Below are 17,468 nucleotides of genomic sequence, written 5' to 3' on the forward strand. Positions count from 1 at the left end.
AGGATACAAAACATTATTCTTATTACAAGAAATTACACCAGAGTCAGTTCATTCATGAGTCTAGACTACATGCTATATGAAGGGATACTCTTACAGAGATTCCTCTTACATTAATACGTTTACATAGATACACTTAGATGAGTACGGTTACGTAGATGATATATGATGAGCTACTATTACAAATTATATGTGTAGATATTGTTATATAGTTCTCCTTCTTATATTTACTTTGTGATACAATCACATAATCGACGAGATAGATTGGACTTTATATCCTAGTACCAAAGGATACTTTGTGGGACTAACCATTCCTATAGCCACTGTTAGCTACAGAGGATAATGACACATCTCCTGATGTCTACGGTTAATACTTATACTAGGAAGACATTTAAGGAACTAACCATTCCTTCCACCTGCTGTTAGCTACAGAGGAAAAATGAACATCTACGGATATTCACGGTGAGAACGTTTCGGCAGTCGCGATGTCGTGTTTATCCTAATACCAAAGGATAATACTTATATAGCTATATTTCCCCTATTACTTTTATTTTGTGATACATTCACGTAAACGATGAAGTAGACTATATATATATATATATATATATATATATATATATATATATATATATATATATATATATATATATATTGTTAATAGTAGTCATAAAGGGGAAAACCATCTTTGTTACAACAAAACATACAAGTCTTGGTAGAAGACTACTTTCAAAACATTCAGGTCTTGGTAGAAGACTACTTTTTATACTAGTAGAAAATATGGGATTTTCTAGGAGTTTTCAAAACATATACAAACAATTACATTGAACGATTTCAAATGTTATCATCAAACTTATACGAACAATGACATTAAATACTTATGAACTCACCAGCTTAAATGCTGACCTACACTTTCAAAATAACTTGTATTCTCAAGTCACCAGTAGACAGGTACGATGACCAGGTTTTTGCGAAGACGGAGCAGTCAAGACTCGTCTTTTATTTTGATTACTTGTTGTAATGTCTTATTTCTATGAAAGAACACACGTGTATTAAACAATTACTATTAATGCAATGGACGATGTTGTTGCTTGTTTACTACTTTACATTGTTGTGATACATATATGACGTCCTCCGCCCCAGAACGTTTCCGTCGTTCTCGGTTTTGGGGTGTGACATTCTTGCCACCTGGCAGCACAAAGGCATGCCATTGCTTCCAAGTTGTTATGCAAACAACTGAGGTCTCATAGAACTTACATGCATAGTCAACTTTAATTGGAATGGGCACAAAAATAAGAATATGTCAACACGATAGGTGATAAACCTCAAGTTGTGTGCTAGTGATAATCAATAGGTTTTATTCTTGATTAGTTCTTGAAACTTGTCAATATCTTTAAGGCTCCCACTGCCCTCTTGACATATAAGATTCTCTTTTCATGAATAATTCATTGACAAATCGAATATTCAAGAGTTAGTGCAAATTCTTATCAAGACAAGCACTTCACACAATTGGCCTTAGTTGATCTTTGTTTTATCCAAAAACATCACAACTTACCAATTTCAAATGTACATGAGTAGAAAACTTTTACTCTACATTTGATAAGTGTTTTAAACCTTTCTTAAGATTATGTCACTCAAGGTTACAATCTTGGAGTAGGACTCTAAGACTTGTTTTGGGAACGAAGTATGACTCATCTTCTTGATTTAAACTATTTTCAAGAATTCATGATTCCTCAACTTAGTCATACAAATGCACTAGGATGTCTTTATAGGATCAATTGTGATATGGTTTTTCCATAAACAATAAGATGATCAGAAAACACGATACTAAAGTACTCTCCCATCTTTTTAGATTGGAGAAACTTTTATCTTTCTGCCTAATTTGATTCTTCTTATCCGTCCAACCATACATAGAATGAAACGACCCAAAAATACCACCCAAAAATTTCGATTTTTATTATAACAAAAACCACGAGACTAAGTATCACATAATAAAACCATAAGCTGCGTGTTTCAAAAACCATAATAAAATACTGTGAGAAAACTGTGTCACAACTGTATCCAAACATACCAAGAAAACTAAATCAACTCTCAGGACAAAACTGAAGCTGTGGTGTGTGCGATGCCATCATCCCGAGCTCTTCCCTTTTCTTGCGGAAGTACCTGAAACCAAAACTGAAACTGTAAGCACAAAGCTTAGTGAGCTCCCCCAAACTACCACATACCACACAATAACATATAAAGCACATACTGGGCCTTGCCCACTGCATCGGACCGAAGTCCGGACTAACTGGGGCCTTGCCCCCTACATCGGACCGAAGTCCGAAGCTGACTGGGACCTTGCCCCCTACATCGGACCGAAGTCCGAAGCTGACTGGGACCTTGTCCCCTACATCGGACCGAAGTCCGAAGTTGACTGGGACCTTCGTCCCCTACATCGGACCGAAGTCCGAAGCTGACTGAACATAGCATAAACATATCAACTAGCATAAACACATAAATCCTGTCTGAGCCACAGAGACGTCAAACATACTAGCTACTACATTAGACCACAGTCCAGAAACTACGGCTAACTGAACGGGCCGGCATTGTGGCCTTAGACCCGTTCCTACTGAAGGGAAACTCACCTCGTGAACAGGCTGCTGTGTGTATGGCTCTGGAAGCTAACTGCTGCAGCTCCGGTATCTCCCCGGATACAATCCATAAACACACTCAATCAGATGCTAATCATTGTATTGGGTAAAATGACTCTTTTACCCCTGGTCAAAGTCAACCCTCCTGTTCAAAGTCAACCTATAGTTGACCTGACTCGCCGAGTTGGGCCGCCAAATCGCCGAGTCTCTTGTCTCACTTCTCAACCCTACTCGTGGCTACTCGTCGAGTATGGCATCGACTCGACGAGTACCCTCTCGATCCAAGAACTCAGGCAATCTGCATCCGACTCGCCGAGTCATATGAACAACTCGACGAGTTGTTCTTGAGCTAAGAAGATTGCCTTGGACTCGCCGAGTTGTATGAACAACTCGTCGAGTCCCTCCATTACTGAGTCTGCCCTCCAACTCACTGAGTCCACTCTACTACTCACAGGCTTCCACTCGACATCACTCAAAAGGGGGGAAAACGGGACTCGCGACTTGACTCGCCGAGTCGTTCTTCCGACTCGCCGAGTCATATCCATGCAGCTACTCTAAACTCGATTCTGCTTGAATCCAGCGCATACAAATTATAGACCTGAGTCCATAAGACTGATATACCACGTAAAGTTTCCAACTTTACGTGTACATACACATGAAAAAGGAGATAAAGGCTAAAAAGGCACTTAGAAGAGTAGATCTAGGGGTATCATGCAAAATAGCTCCATAAAGGTGATAGATCTACGGTTTTGGGACTGAAACATGGCTAGATCCGAAGGCTAATCAATCTAATGTGATCTCTCTACCAAGAACAAGCTAAGAAATGGCTAAAAGAGGCTAAATATGCTTGCTAAAGAGAAATCAATCATAGAAACAGAAGGAATTCGGTTAATACCTCAATAAACTCTGAAATGGGTGCAAGACCTTGGATCTTCTTCTTCTCCTTTGGATCTAGCCTCCTTCTTCTCTTCAAAACTTCAAGATTCACACCAAGAAATACACAATTACTCAAGGAAACGATTAGGGTTTGCTAAAAGAGGCTCTGAGGGTGAAGGGGATGAGTTTGGGGGCTCATAAGGTGGTTTAAATAGGGTGCAAACCTAGGGATTTAGGGTTTCTACCTGGCAGGCAGACTCGCCGAGTCCCGAATATGGACTCGCCGAGTTGCTGACTAACACGTGATCGAATTCCCGCCCTTACTCGACGAGTCAGGCCATAGACTCGCTGAGTCCCTCAATAAAACTTCTAAATAAAATCCACAGGAACAACATACCAGAGATGGGGCGTTACAATTCTCCCTCACTTGTCTCAGACTTCATCCTTGAAGTCTGTTACGGCTGAATCTGCAAATAACTCCGGGTAGTGCTCTCTCATTTCCTCCTCAGCCTCCCACGTCCATTCAAACCCCTTCCGGTGCTGCGACTGCACCTTCACTAACTGAATTGCCTTGTTCCTCAAGGTCTTTGTCTTCCGGTCCAGAATCGCGACCGGCCTCTCAATATAATTCAGGTTGCTATCAACCTGAATATCCTCTAAGGGAACAACTGCTGACTCATCCACCAAACACTTCCTCAATTGAGACACTTGGAAAGTGTTGTGGATCTGGCTAAGCTCTACAGGAAGATCCAACCGATAAGCAACCCGACCCACTCGGGCCAAAACCTTGAAAGGACCAATGAACCTGGGGCCCAGCTTGCCCCTCTTCCGAAACCTGATGACACCCTTCCAGGATGAGACCTTTAGAAGGACCATATCGCCCACCCGGAACTCCAAGTCTGAACGCCTCCTGTCGGCGTAGCTCTTCTGCCGACTCTGCACAGTCTGCAGCCTACTACGGACCCGCTGACTCAACTCGGTCGTCTTGAGCACCACCTCTGTGCTCCCAACGACTCGCTGACCGACCTCGCCCCAACAAATCGGGGTCCTACACTTCCTCCCATAAAGCATCTCAAAGGGAAGATACGTATCCCAACTGCCACCGAAGTCTAGAAAACATGCCCTGAGCATGTCCTCGAGAGTCTGAATCGTCCTCTCGCTCTGCTCGTCCGTCTAAGGGTGGAAAGCGGTGCTGAAATGAAGACGAGTACCCATCTTGTCGTGAAACCGCTTCCAGAATCTGGATGTAAAACGGACATCTCGGTCTGACACCACCGATACCGGCACTCCATGACGTGCCACGATTTCACGCACATAGATATCGGCTAACTTTTCTGCCGATATACTCTCCTGGATCGGAATAAAATGAGCACTCTTCGTCAACCGATCCACTACTACCCATATCAAATCTACTCCTCGTGCGGTCCTGGGAAGCTTGGTGATAAAATCCATGGTGATGTCCTCCCATTTCCACACGGGAATGTCTAACGGCTGCATCTTGCCGTGAGGCCTCTGGTGCTCCGCCTTGACCTTCCTGCAGGTCAGGCATCTCTCAACATACCAAGCGACGTCCCGCTTCATGCAGGGCCACCAATAATCGGGTCGAAGATCTCTATACATCTTCGTCGCCCCTGGGTGGATAGAAAATCGAGACTTATGAGCCTCATCCATCAACACCTGCCGTACCCCACCCCAGTACGGCACCCACACTCTCCCATGAAGTGTCAGCAATCCCCGAATGTGATAATCAAACGAGGCTACTTGGCCCACTATCCTCTCACACTTTTGCCTCTCCTCCTTGAGGCCCTCAACCTGAGCCTCCCTGATCCGTTCCAACAACGGAGTAATCACTGTCATCCTCAAACACAAATCTCTGATAGGGGCTGCCGACACCTTGCGGCTTAGGGCGTCGGCCACCACGTTGGCCTTCCCTGGATGGTAAAGGATCTCACAATCATAATCCTTTAGCACATCCAACCACCTCCTCTGTCTCATGTTCAGACTCGGCTGATCCATAAGGTACCTCAAACTCTTGTGATCCGTGTAGATAGTACAACGGACCCCATAAAGATAATGTCTCCAAATCTTGAGGGCAAACACAACCGCCCCCAGCTCTAAATCATGGGTAGGATAATTAGCCTCGTGAGGCTTCAAATGCCTCGAGGCGTAAGCTATCACATGGCCTCGCTGCATCAACACTGCTCCCATACCTGTGATTGAGGCATCACAGTGGACTACGAAGTCCTCTACTCCCTCTGGCAAGGTAAGGATCGGAGCCTCGCACAATCTCTGTCTGAGGGTCTCGAACGCTGCCTGCTGCCCAGGCCCCCAACGAAATACCACTGACTTCTTGGTCAGTCGGGTGAGCGGCACTGCTATCTTGGAGAAATCCTGAATGAACCTCCGGTAATACCCTGCCAACCCTAGGAAGCTCCGAATCTCAGATGGAGACTTCGGGACCTCCCACTGCATCACGGCCTCTATCTTGGCCGGATCCACCAAAATACCCTTCTGGTTGACGAGGTGACCAAGGAACTGCACCTCGCGCAACCAGAATTCACACTTGGAGAACTTTGCGAAAAGTCTCTCCCTCCTCAAAACTTCCAGCACCTCCCTCAGGTGCTCCTCGTGCTGCTCCTGCGTCTTGGAATACACCAAGATATCATCTATGAATACTATCACTGACCGATCCAGCATCGGCCTGCACACGCGATTCATGAGGTCCATGAACGCGGCTGGAGCATTGGTGAGCCCAAATGGCATCACCACAAACTCATAATGACCATACCTGGTCCTGAAAGCAGTCTTCTAAACATCCTCATCCCTAACCCGCATCTGATGATACCCGGAGCGTAGATTGATCTTGGAGAACCAAGACGCTCCCTGAAGCTGATCAAACAAATCATCTATCCTCGGAAGTGGGTAACGGTTCTTCACCGTTACCTTATTCAACTCCCGGTAATCTATACACATACGATGCGACCCATCCTTCTTCCTCACAAACAGGATCGGCGCTCCCCAAGGCGAACTGCTCGGCCGAATGAAACCCTTGGCTAGTAGCTCCTGCAGCTGCGTAGACAACTCCTGCATCTCAGGGGGAGCTAGGCGATACGGTGCCTTGGCTATCGGATCCGCACTAGGAATCAGGTCGATCCTAAACTCAACCTGCCTCTCAGGAGGTATTCCCGGTAAATCCTCAGGAAATACATCAGGGAAGTCTCGCACTATCGGAACATCATCAACTATCGTCTTGCTCTTCTCCCAGGCATCCAAGACATAAACTACATAACCAGCGCAACCCTGCTGAAAATAGCGCCCTGCCCTTGCGGCGGAACAAAAGGTCGGTCCGCGCTGTGGCCTCTCGCCCTGAATCACTAACTCTCCCCCACTGGGAGTGCGAACCCTCACTAGCTGAAGCTCACAATCAATCACCGCCCCATTGGGGCTTAGCCAATCCATGCCTACAATAACCTTATTCCCTCACAGGGGAATAGGAACCAGGTCCACTGAAAACTGCTCGTCAAACAACTGAAGAGAACACCCTCTATGCACTCTGGCGACCCTCACGGTCCTGTCATCTGCTATCTCAACCTCTAGTGGACAATCCAGCTCCTCTGGAGCTCTGCTAAATCTCTTGCTAAGCGCAAGCGATACAAATGATCGGGTAGCCCCCGAATCGAATAATACCATAGCAGAAATGTCGTTCATAGAGAACGACCCTATATAAAACATACAATCATAAGCAATAATCAAACAATAATAATACAGAGATGAAGGGAAGATACATACCCGTCACCACGTAGGAGTCGCTCGCGCCTCCTCTGCTGTCATCTGAAACGCCCTACTCTTCGCCACTGGCGCCTCGGCTCGGCCCTGCCGGCCATCTGTAATCCTCAAAGTAGCAGGGGCAGGGGCAGCCCCTTCCCTACTGCAGCTAAACTCGGACACTGGGACTTTTTATGTCCCCTCGATTGCACTGAAAGCAAATCAGATCTGATGCTGCAACAGCAGTAGCAGGGGCCATACAATCGCTGCTCAAATGCCCAGTCCGACCGCACTTGAAGCAGTCGGAACTCCCTGCCTTGCACACCCCATCGTGCATCTTCCCACACCTGCCACATCGACTGTGGCTTGGCTGAATCCTGGATTTGTGATCTGAAACCTTGGGCTTTTTGCCCGAACCTCCTGAACCCGAAACCGCCTCCGGTTTCCTCTTCTTTTCCATCTCGAGATCAATCTCCCTCTCTCGAGCCCTAGCAATCATGTCGTCCAACGTTTTACAGCTGGACCGGCTCACAAACTGGCGAATATCGCTCCGCAACATCTCATGATAACAGGCCTTCTTCATCTCCTCATCGGCTACATACTGAGGAACAAGAAGAGCCCTCTCCCTGAACTTGGCGGTGATCTCCGCCACGGTCTCTGTAGTCTGGGTGAGGTCCTGAAACTCTCTGGCTAACTGTTGCACCTCAATAACTGGTGTAAACTCCGCCCTGAACCTGGTAGAGAAATCAGCCCAGGTCATGGCATCCAACGCTGCATCATCTCCCATGGTATGTCCGACCTCCTCCCACCAATCCCGTGCCCTGTCCTTCAGGAGACAGGACGCCAGTCTAACCTTGTCCCCCTCGGGACACCTGCTCGTGCGGAACGCGTTGGCCACATCCGCCAACCATCTAGTACTCGCTATGGGGTCCCGTGCCCCATGATAGTCTGGAGCTCCGCATGCCCTGAACTCCCTGAACATAAGTGTGCGCGACCCCATCATGGCCGCCACCTCGGCACGAAAGGTGCCCAACCTCTCATCCATCAGCTCTAGGATACCCTCCTTGATCGAACCGAAGATCACAGGAGTCTGCTCTAAAATGATACGAGTAATCTATGAGGAAAGAAACTCTCTGGTCTGCTCATCCATGCGTTCGTTCCCCGAGCCTGATCCTGATCCCTCCCCGGCACCTCCACTGCCGGCTGCTGGCCTCGAACGTAAAACCACCATTTTGAAACACATCATAGCTACATCAAAAAGCTGAAATATCTCAAGGGATCATTGATACTACGACTAGCTTCCTGGTCTTGTCTCGGCCTTCCTTGATTCGAGTACGGATCCTCTGCTTTCAGTAGTACGTGCCCATACTACCTTCCACATTTATCCGTACTTTCCTCAAGAACTGCCTTGACTCCACCAAGTCACTTCTACTACTACTGATCTCTGCTACTCTCATCCTAGGCCTGCCCTAGGGAAATCTCTGACTCCACTCAAACCAGTCCTCAGCTGCTGAAGGCCTCCTTGTAATGCCAATTAGCCATCACCTAAATACCATCACATGTGATGAGGCTCAGATAATCCTTCAAGTAAAAGGCTCGTCCCTACAACGGTTGGACTCAAACAAGAGCTGCGCAATAGGGCCAAATCCAACACTCTGAGATTATTCAACCCTGATCACATGTGACGTGACATATTCACCTAATGGCTAACTCCCATCACTCGGAGTCCCACAAAGCACAAAGCAAGCAACATTTGGACACAAGAAACTACTCAAGCAATTCTATCCTCGTAACGAGAAAACTGTACTAGCATACAATGCTAAACTCATACTATCAGGCGTAACCTAAACAGGCTATCCTACTGCTGTCTACTCAATGCTAGCATGCAATTCTCAATAAGCTAAAACATATAGCAGGCACATAAGGCATCCTCCTAGATCCTTAGTCCTATACTAGCATGTTGTTCTACTGAAACTGAAACTGGAACTAAAATTGAAACTGAAACTTGTAGGGGTAATTTGGGAGTACTTACTTGAGCTCGGCTAATCGCATGCACCACACCCTTATCTCGTTTACAAATTCTTTTCTTTCTAAGTGCTTTTCAAAATTTTCTTTCGAAAACATTTTCCTTTTGAAAATCTTTTTATCTTTCCCTTAGTTTGAGTTCAGATACACCCAGAAGTGTATCCAAATCCATCAAACCAAGGCTCTGATACCAACTTGAAACGACCCAAAAATACCACCCAAAAATTTCGATTTTTATTATAACAAAAACCACGAGACTAAGTATCACATAATAAAACCATAAGCTGCGTGTTTCAAAAACCATAATAAAATATTGTGAGAAAACTGTGTCACAACTGTATCCAAACATACCAAGAAAACTAAATCAACTCCCAGGACAAAACTGAAGTTGTGGTGTGTGCGATGCCATCATCCCGAGCTCTTCCCTTTGCTTGCGGAAGTACCTGAAACCAAAACTGAAACTGTAAGCACAAAGCTTAGTGAGCTCCCCCAAACTACCACATACCACACAATAACATATAAAGCACATACTGGGCCTTGCCCACTGCATCGGACCGAAGTCCGGACTAACTGGGGCCTTGCCCCCTACATCGGACCGAAGTCCGAAGCTGACTGGGACCTTGTCCCCTACATCGGACCGAAGTCCGAAGCTGACTAGGGCCTTGCCCCCTACATCGGACCGAAGTCCGAAGCTGACTGGGACCTTGCCCCCTACATCGGACCGAAGTCCGAAGCTGACTGGGACCTTGTCCCCTACATCGGACCGAAGTCTGAAGCTGACTAGGACCTTCGTCCCCTACATCGGACCCAAGTCCGAAGCTGACTGAACATAACATAAACATATCAACTAGCATAAACACATAAATCCTGTCTGAGCCACAGAGACGTCAAACATACTAGCTACTACATTAGACCACAGTCCAGAAACTACGGCTAACTGAACGGGCCGGCATTGTGGCCTTAGACCCGTTCCTACTGAAGGGAAACTCACCTCGTGAACAGGCTGCTGTGTGTATGGCTCTGGAAGCTAACTGCTTCAGCTCCGGTATCTCCCCGGCTACAATCCATAAACACACTCAATCAGATGCTAATCACTGTATTGGGTAAAATGACTCTTTTACCCCTGGTCAAAGTCAACCCTCCCGGTCAAAGTCAACCTACAGTTGACCTGACTCGCCGAGTTGGGCCGCCAACTCGTCGAGTCTCTAGTCTCACTTCTCAACCCTACTCGTGGCTACTCGTCGAGTATGGCATCGACTCGACGAGTACCCTCTCGATCCAACAACTCAGGCAATCTGCATCCGACTCGCCGAGTCATATGAACAACTCGACGAGTTGTTCTTGAGCTAAGAAGATTGCCTTGGACTCGCCGAGTTGTATGAACAACTCGTCGAGTCCCTCCATTACTGAGTCTGCCCTCCAACTCACTGAGTCCACTCTACTACTCACAGGCTTCCACTCGACATCACTCAAAAGGGGGAAAAACGGGACTCGCGACTTGACTCGCCGAGTCGTTCTTCCGACTCGCCGAGTCATATCCATGCAGCTACTCTAAACTCGATTCTGCTTGAATCCAGCGCATACAAATTATAGATCTGAGTCCATAAGACTGATCTACCACGTAAAGTTTCCAACTTTACGTGTACATACACATGAAAAAGGAGATAAAGGCTAAAAAGGCACTTAGAAGAGTAGATCTAGGGGTATCATGCAAAATAGCTCCATAAAGGTGATAGATCTACGGTTTTGGGACTGAAACATGGCTAGATCCGAAGGCTAATCAATCTAATGTGATCTCTCTACCAAGAACAAGCTAAGAAATGGCTAAAAGAGGCTAAATATGCTTGCTAAAGAGAAATCAATCATAGAAACAGAAGGAATTCGGTTAATACCTCAATAAACTCTGAAATGGGTGCAAGACCTTGGATCTTCTTCTTCTCCTTTGGATCTAGCCTCCTTCTTCTCTTCAAAACTTCAAGATTCACACCAAGAAATACACAATTACTCAAGGAAACGATTAGGGTTTGCTAAAAGATGCTCTGAGGGTGAAGGGGACGAGTTTGGGGGCTCATAAGGTGGTTTAAATAGGGTGCAAACCCGGGGATTTAGGGTTTCTACTGTTGGATTAGTGTCTAAGTCCATAACTATTTTGGTATGTACTTGACCCGATGGTGCATGGTCCTTTTGGGTTGCCTTCACCAAAGCAACTTGATAGGATGATTTATGGAGAGAAAGGATTAAATATGATTTATTAATATATTATGAGAATAATATATTAAAGGAGAAATCATATTGTTTAATTAATATTAGTCAATAATTAATTAGTAATTAATTTTGTGACTAAAAGAGATTAATTAAACTTAAGGGACTGGAATTGTAATTATAGGATAATTGCAATTTGGGCCATGGATTGCCTTGAATCAAGAGGTGGACGAATTCTGTGGGCAAACCCATAAGAATTTCGTACATGGGCTTGATTAAAGGAGTCTATGGGTTGCTTAGGGCTTAAGCAACCAAATAAGGGTTTCCTTGTTAGATAACCCTAATAGCCTCACTATATATAGAACCCTTAAGGCTCAAAAACGTGGGGAACTTCTTTTCTAGGGTTAGAACACGTTTTGGGAAGCCTCCATCCTCTTTCCTCCTCATCCTTTTGCTTATGGTGTTTGTGAGCCATTAGAGGGGTGACACTTGTGACTGTAAGCCTTCCAAAGTCAATTCAAGGAGGAATTGGGATTGTTATTGCTACATAACAATCAAGGTAATATCATAAACCTAATTATATGTTAATATTGATTTCCATATGCTAGAATTAGGGTTTATAGTCTTGGATTCAAAGCATGTACAATAGATAAACCTAGATCCAAGCATTAGGGTTTGTATGAGCACATAGGATGTCTTATGACCAAAACCCATCAGTGGTATCAGAGCCTAGCTTGGTTTCAATTGTATTGATGCATTGTATAACTGGAAAATTCGTTTTTTTTGGTTTCTGGAGGCTGGACTCGCCGAGTCCATGGCTGAACTCGCCGAGTCCATGCAGACTCGACGAGTCCAAGCCTGACTCGCCGAGTCAGCTCGTCAGATGGAGGGTACTTCGGGATTTCTTGTTGTTTTTGCTTATGGATAGTTACCTTATCTTGTTAGATCAATATAAATCCGATTTTATGATATATTTTACTATATTCTTGATCTAATTGAAGATATTTATCAATTAATAAGATAATTGTTTCCTTATAAGATAATTGATTAATCATTTTGACTAAATTGATAAATTGTTTTGCAAGAAATCATTAAACAAATCAAATATTGATAATTATGTAATTAAATGTTAATCTTGAATTATTTGTTATTTGATCCTTGTTGTTATGAAAAGTTTCATATTTTGCCCTTTAGGTTTTATAGTTTAAATTTGAACCCAAAAGTTTTGTTGTTTTGAAATTTAAATAGTTGAAACCCTAATGTTTTGAAAAAGGTTTCAAAACTTGCCCTCAAGTTTTGGAATTTAAATTTTGATTAATTGTTTAATTTTGATATATATTTAAATTCTAAACCCTAATGTGTTGAAATGTTTCAAAACTTGCCCTCAAGTTTTGGAATTTAAAAGTTGATTAAAAGTTTGATTAGGAATGTTAAATTCTAAAACTCTAGTATAGTTTTGAAAAAGTTCAAATCACACCCTTATGGTTTTATTAATTAATTAAGGTGTATAATTAAAAGAGGTTTAATAAATCCATAAAAGTTTAGGTTTACAATTTAATTGAATTAAAAGTATAATTGTTAAATTAGACCACTTAGTATTTTAAAAGTATAAAATACACCCTATACTATATATAACATTAAGGGTATAACATGGCGATATTGGATTAGTGTCTAAGTCCATAACTATTTTGGTATGTACTTGACCCGATGGTGCATGGTCCTTTTGGGTTGCCTTCACCAAAGCAACTTGATAGGATGATTTATGGAGAGAAAGGATTAAATATGATTTATTAATATATTATGAGAATAATATATTAAAGGAGAAATCATATTGTTTAATTAATATTAGTAAATAATTAATTAGTAATTAATTTTGTGACTAAAAGAGATTAATTAAACTTAAGGGACTGGAATTGTAATTATAGGATAATTGCAATTTGGGCCATGGATTGCCTTGAATCAAGAGGTGGACGAATTCTATGGGGAAAACCATAAGAATTTCGTACATGGGCTTGATTAAAGGAGTCTATGGGTTGCTTAGGGCTTAAGCAACCAAATTAGGGTTTCCTTGTTAGATAACCCTAATAGCCTCACTATATATAGAACCCTTAAGGCTCAAAAACGTGGGGAACTTCTTTTCTAGGGTTAGAACACGTTTTGGGCAGCCTCCATCCTCTTTCCTCCTCATCCTTTTGCTTATGGTGTTTGTGAGCCATTAGAGGAGTGACACTTGTGACTCTAAGCCTTCCAAAGTCAATTCAAGGAGGAATTGGGATTGTTATTGCTACATAACAATCAAGGTAATATCATAAACCTAATTATATGTTAATATTGATTTCCATATGCTAGAATTAGGGTTTATAGTCTTGGATTCAAAGCATGTACAATAGATAAACCTAGATCCAAGCATTAGGGTTTGTATGAGCACATAGGATGTCTTATTACCAAAACCCATCATCTACCTGGCAGGCAGACTCGCCGAGTCCCGAATATGGACTCGCCGAGTCGCCGACTAACACGTGCTCGAATTACCGCCCCTACTCGACGAGTCAGGCCATAGACTCACCGAGTCCCTCAATAACACTTCTAAATAAAAGCCACAGGAACAACATACCAGAGCTGGGGCGTTACATAGAAGCTTTTTCCAATGTTTCAGAATTATACTTAAACTTGTAAGCATAGCCATGCTTACTAAACTTTAGTAAATCATGACGAATAGTCTTATCAATCCTTGTGGTGGATCTTGACCAGCGCACACCCAGTGTACCCGATCCCCTAGTCCTTCACTTGACTCGTATATACATATGAACAAGGAATTAGTCTTAATTTACCAAATATGAAAGTTCTCATTCATCACACAATACAATTTGCATGATTCCAAGTTTCTATCCAACTGAAACTTGGGTGATGAGAATCTTTCCTTATTTGGCAAATACTCGACACTACCACAAACGAAAGAATCAAATTCATATTGCTAACATAGAAACATATAAACATCAATTTTCACAAATGCCATTGCAAGGAGATATAATAAAAATAAAACAAAATTTTATTTATTTATAAAAATGCAGAAAAAACTTTTCCTTACAATGAAATTACAAAAGAAAACTATGTTATTACATATTTCCTTGCAATCTATCATAAATCCTAAGCAGCAACTCAAAAAAAAACGATCTTCGAACCATGCGATTGAAATCCATCTTCGTGGTTAGATTCAACATACTCTTCCTTTAAGCTTCCTTCCCTTTGCATGATCCTACAAAACATCAAAATGCAACATTGTCACATCATGTATTAAGAATCAACAATTAGGAACTTAACAGAGTTAGATAGTAGACTTACCTAAAGCATAGTCAAAATTTTCGATTCTACCTTTTCTTAGATCTTTCAGGTAGTCAGGGCAGCTTCACAACCAATGCCCCTTTTCTTGGCAATAGAAACATATAGACTCTTTGGGAACGGTACACAGGACAATCTCAAACTTAGCCTTTCTCTTTCCCTTGGAAAGAGAAATATTTTATGGACTTCCATTGTTTCCATTGTCAATGTCCACGGAAGTTTGGGGAGTAGATCTTTGAATCAAATTTGTTTTTCCAGTGCGCCACATCATTGCTGATTCAGCAGAAACGAGCAAATAGGTAAGATCAATAAGGGTCATGCCGTGGTTTGTCACATAGTAGTCCTTAATGAACTCACTATATAACTTAGGAAGTGAATGAAGAACCCAGTCAACAGCCAACTTCCTTAAGACTTCAACACCCAATACTCTCATCCTGTCAACATGTGACTTCATCTCCAAGACGTGAGTACACATATGCCTTCCATCTTGATGTTTCATTGCAAGTAGGGCTTGAGTGACCTTGAATTTTTCAAGTCTTTGAACTTGTGGGTTAGGGAGAATTATTGGAGGATGTGGAGGAAGTGAAGTATGAATTCCACGGTCCAACTGTTGGACATCATCTCCAAGAGGAAAGCTTGTTCCAAAGGATTCGGGAAGACCATAGTTGTCTGAAATAGACATCTACAATGGGAGAAATTCAAGTTAGTTGATTTAAGTCCTTAATATAACACCCAAATGAAATATTAAGGCTAGGACCCAACACAATATTTTACAATTTGGAAGAGGGATGCCGTAATCCAAACTGCAAAATACTTGAAGGTAGGTAAATGACGATTTACCAATTTCCATCACGAAAAACGAAAAAGAATTTTAGGTTTTAAGTGAATTGAAATTCCTAGATCCTTTGAGATTCATTGAAACTTTCAATGGCATGTGTTAAATTTCGATTGCGCCCTTCAAGTTTGTGACTGGGATGCCGAGGATCACAAACAAGGTGTAAATAACCATGCAAGATAACTTGGTACACCCAATGTTACAACCACCTAATCAATGTGCCGGTTAACCACACACACTCCATTGATCTATGATTAACATCAAGCTACCCTTTGCCACGCACTGTCAGTCCAGATTAGTGATCCGGTTAACCACACACGCTCAACTAACGACTTAAAAAGGTGCAAAGTGCAATTTCATGAGTTAGCACCATATTCACATTTTCCTAAGTAACTAAGATTTGGGAATTTATAAGTGTTTAGTTACTTAATATTTATCATTATACTTTTAATAAAGGGAGAATTAGAGTCCTATCCTACCCGTTCGGCTAACGACCCTTCACCAGTCAAGGAAGTGGTGGGTGTAACCTTATACCCCCCTTATAGACCGACTTCGTGAACGAGGCCTGGTAACGGTAAGACTGACTTGACTCTTATACACACACACACACACACACACACATATATATATATATATATATATAAATACTAAACCTATAATATTATAATAGTATAGGGATTGAATTTTACACTTTTAAAATTCTAGGGTTTGGAATTATTCAAAAACATGAGGGTAAGTTTTGAACTATTCAAAAAATTTTGGAATCCATAAATTATGAGTTTAATATAGGTTTAAATGAAAAGACTCTTGAAAATCCATAACTTGAGGACAACTTATGAAGTTCACAAAACCATTTATGGGAAAAGGACTCTTCAAGTTCATAACCTATAAGTTTAATAGTCTTTTTAAAAGAAAAACTTTTCATTTTCCATAACTTGAGGACAAGTTATGGAATTCATCAAAACATTTATATAAACTATTGTAACTTACAAAAATCAAGCAATTTTGTCAATGATCTAAATCAAACTCATAAGAACAAGACAATTCACATCAAACAAATTTCACGTAATTAGCCTAACCATATAAACTAATAAAAAGCATGAAACTTTGACAATTATCTTATAAATTGGATAAGCATGATCATTACCAAATCAAAAATAGGTTTATAAGTTCAAAAACAACTTAGGGTAATGATCCTAGTCCAATTCCAGCCAAAAACATCAAAAAACTGCATTCTGGAGCACCAACTCGTCGAGTGTATGAACCAACTCGGCGAGTTGGTCAGGATTGTGCTTGGACTCGGCGAGTCCACTGTCTAGAAAGCTAAAATTCGATTTTTAAAGCATTTCCAAGCAAGTAGCATCAAGTATATTGGAAAACAACCCTAGGCTCTGATACCAATGTTGAGTTTTGAGCATTATAAAACTCCTAAGGTGTACATGCGACCCTAAATACCTTGGATCTATGTTTTCTCTATTATACATCCAAACTTGAACTTTCCAAGGTATTACCCTAACTAGCATACAAAACTTTGATACTTTTCTTTGAACCTTTAGCCTTTAAGAGCTTAGAACCAATAGTATGAATGCCTCAAATGGAATCACCACACACCTAGAACAAAGGATAACTTAAGAAGAGATTCCTTGCACACACAAATTAGCTAGCCCTTTAGTATTCCACTTAAGTGCCAATTTATGAGCTAGAGGGGTTCTTATATAGTGTGGCAAACTAGGGTTACACCATGTAAACCCTAATGACTTTCCATATCCATCATGCTCCATGGGTTAAAACGTCCATGG

Source organism: Lactuca sativa, chromosome 9 (genome assembly GCF_002870075.4).
Source record: "Lactuca sativa cultivar Salinas chromosome 9, Lsat_Salinas_v11, whole genome shotgun sequence".
Lineage (NCBI taxonomy): Eukaryota > Viridiplantae > Streptophyta > Magnoliopsida > Asterales > Asteraceae > Lactuca > Lactuca sativa.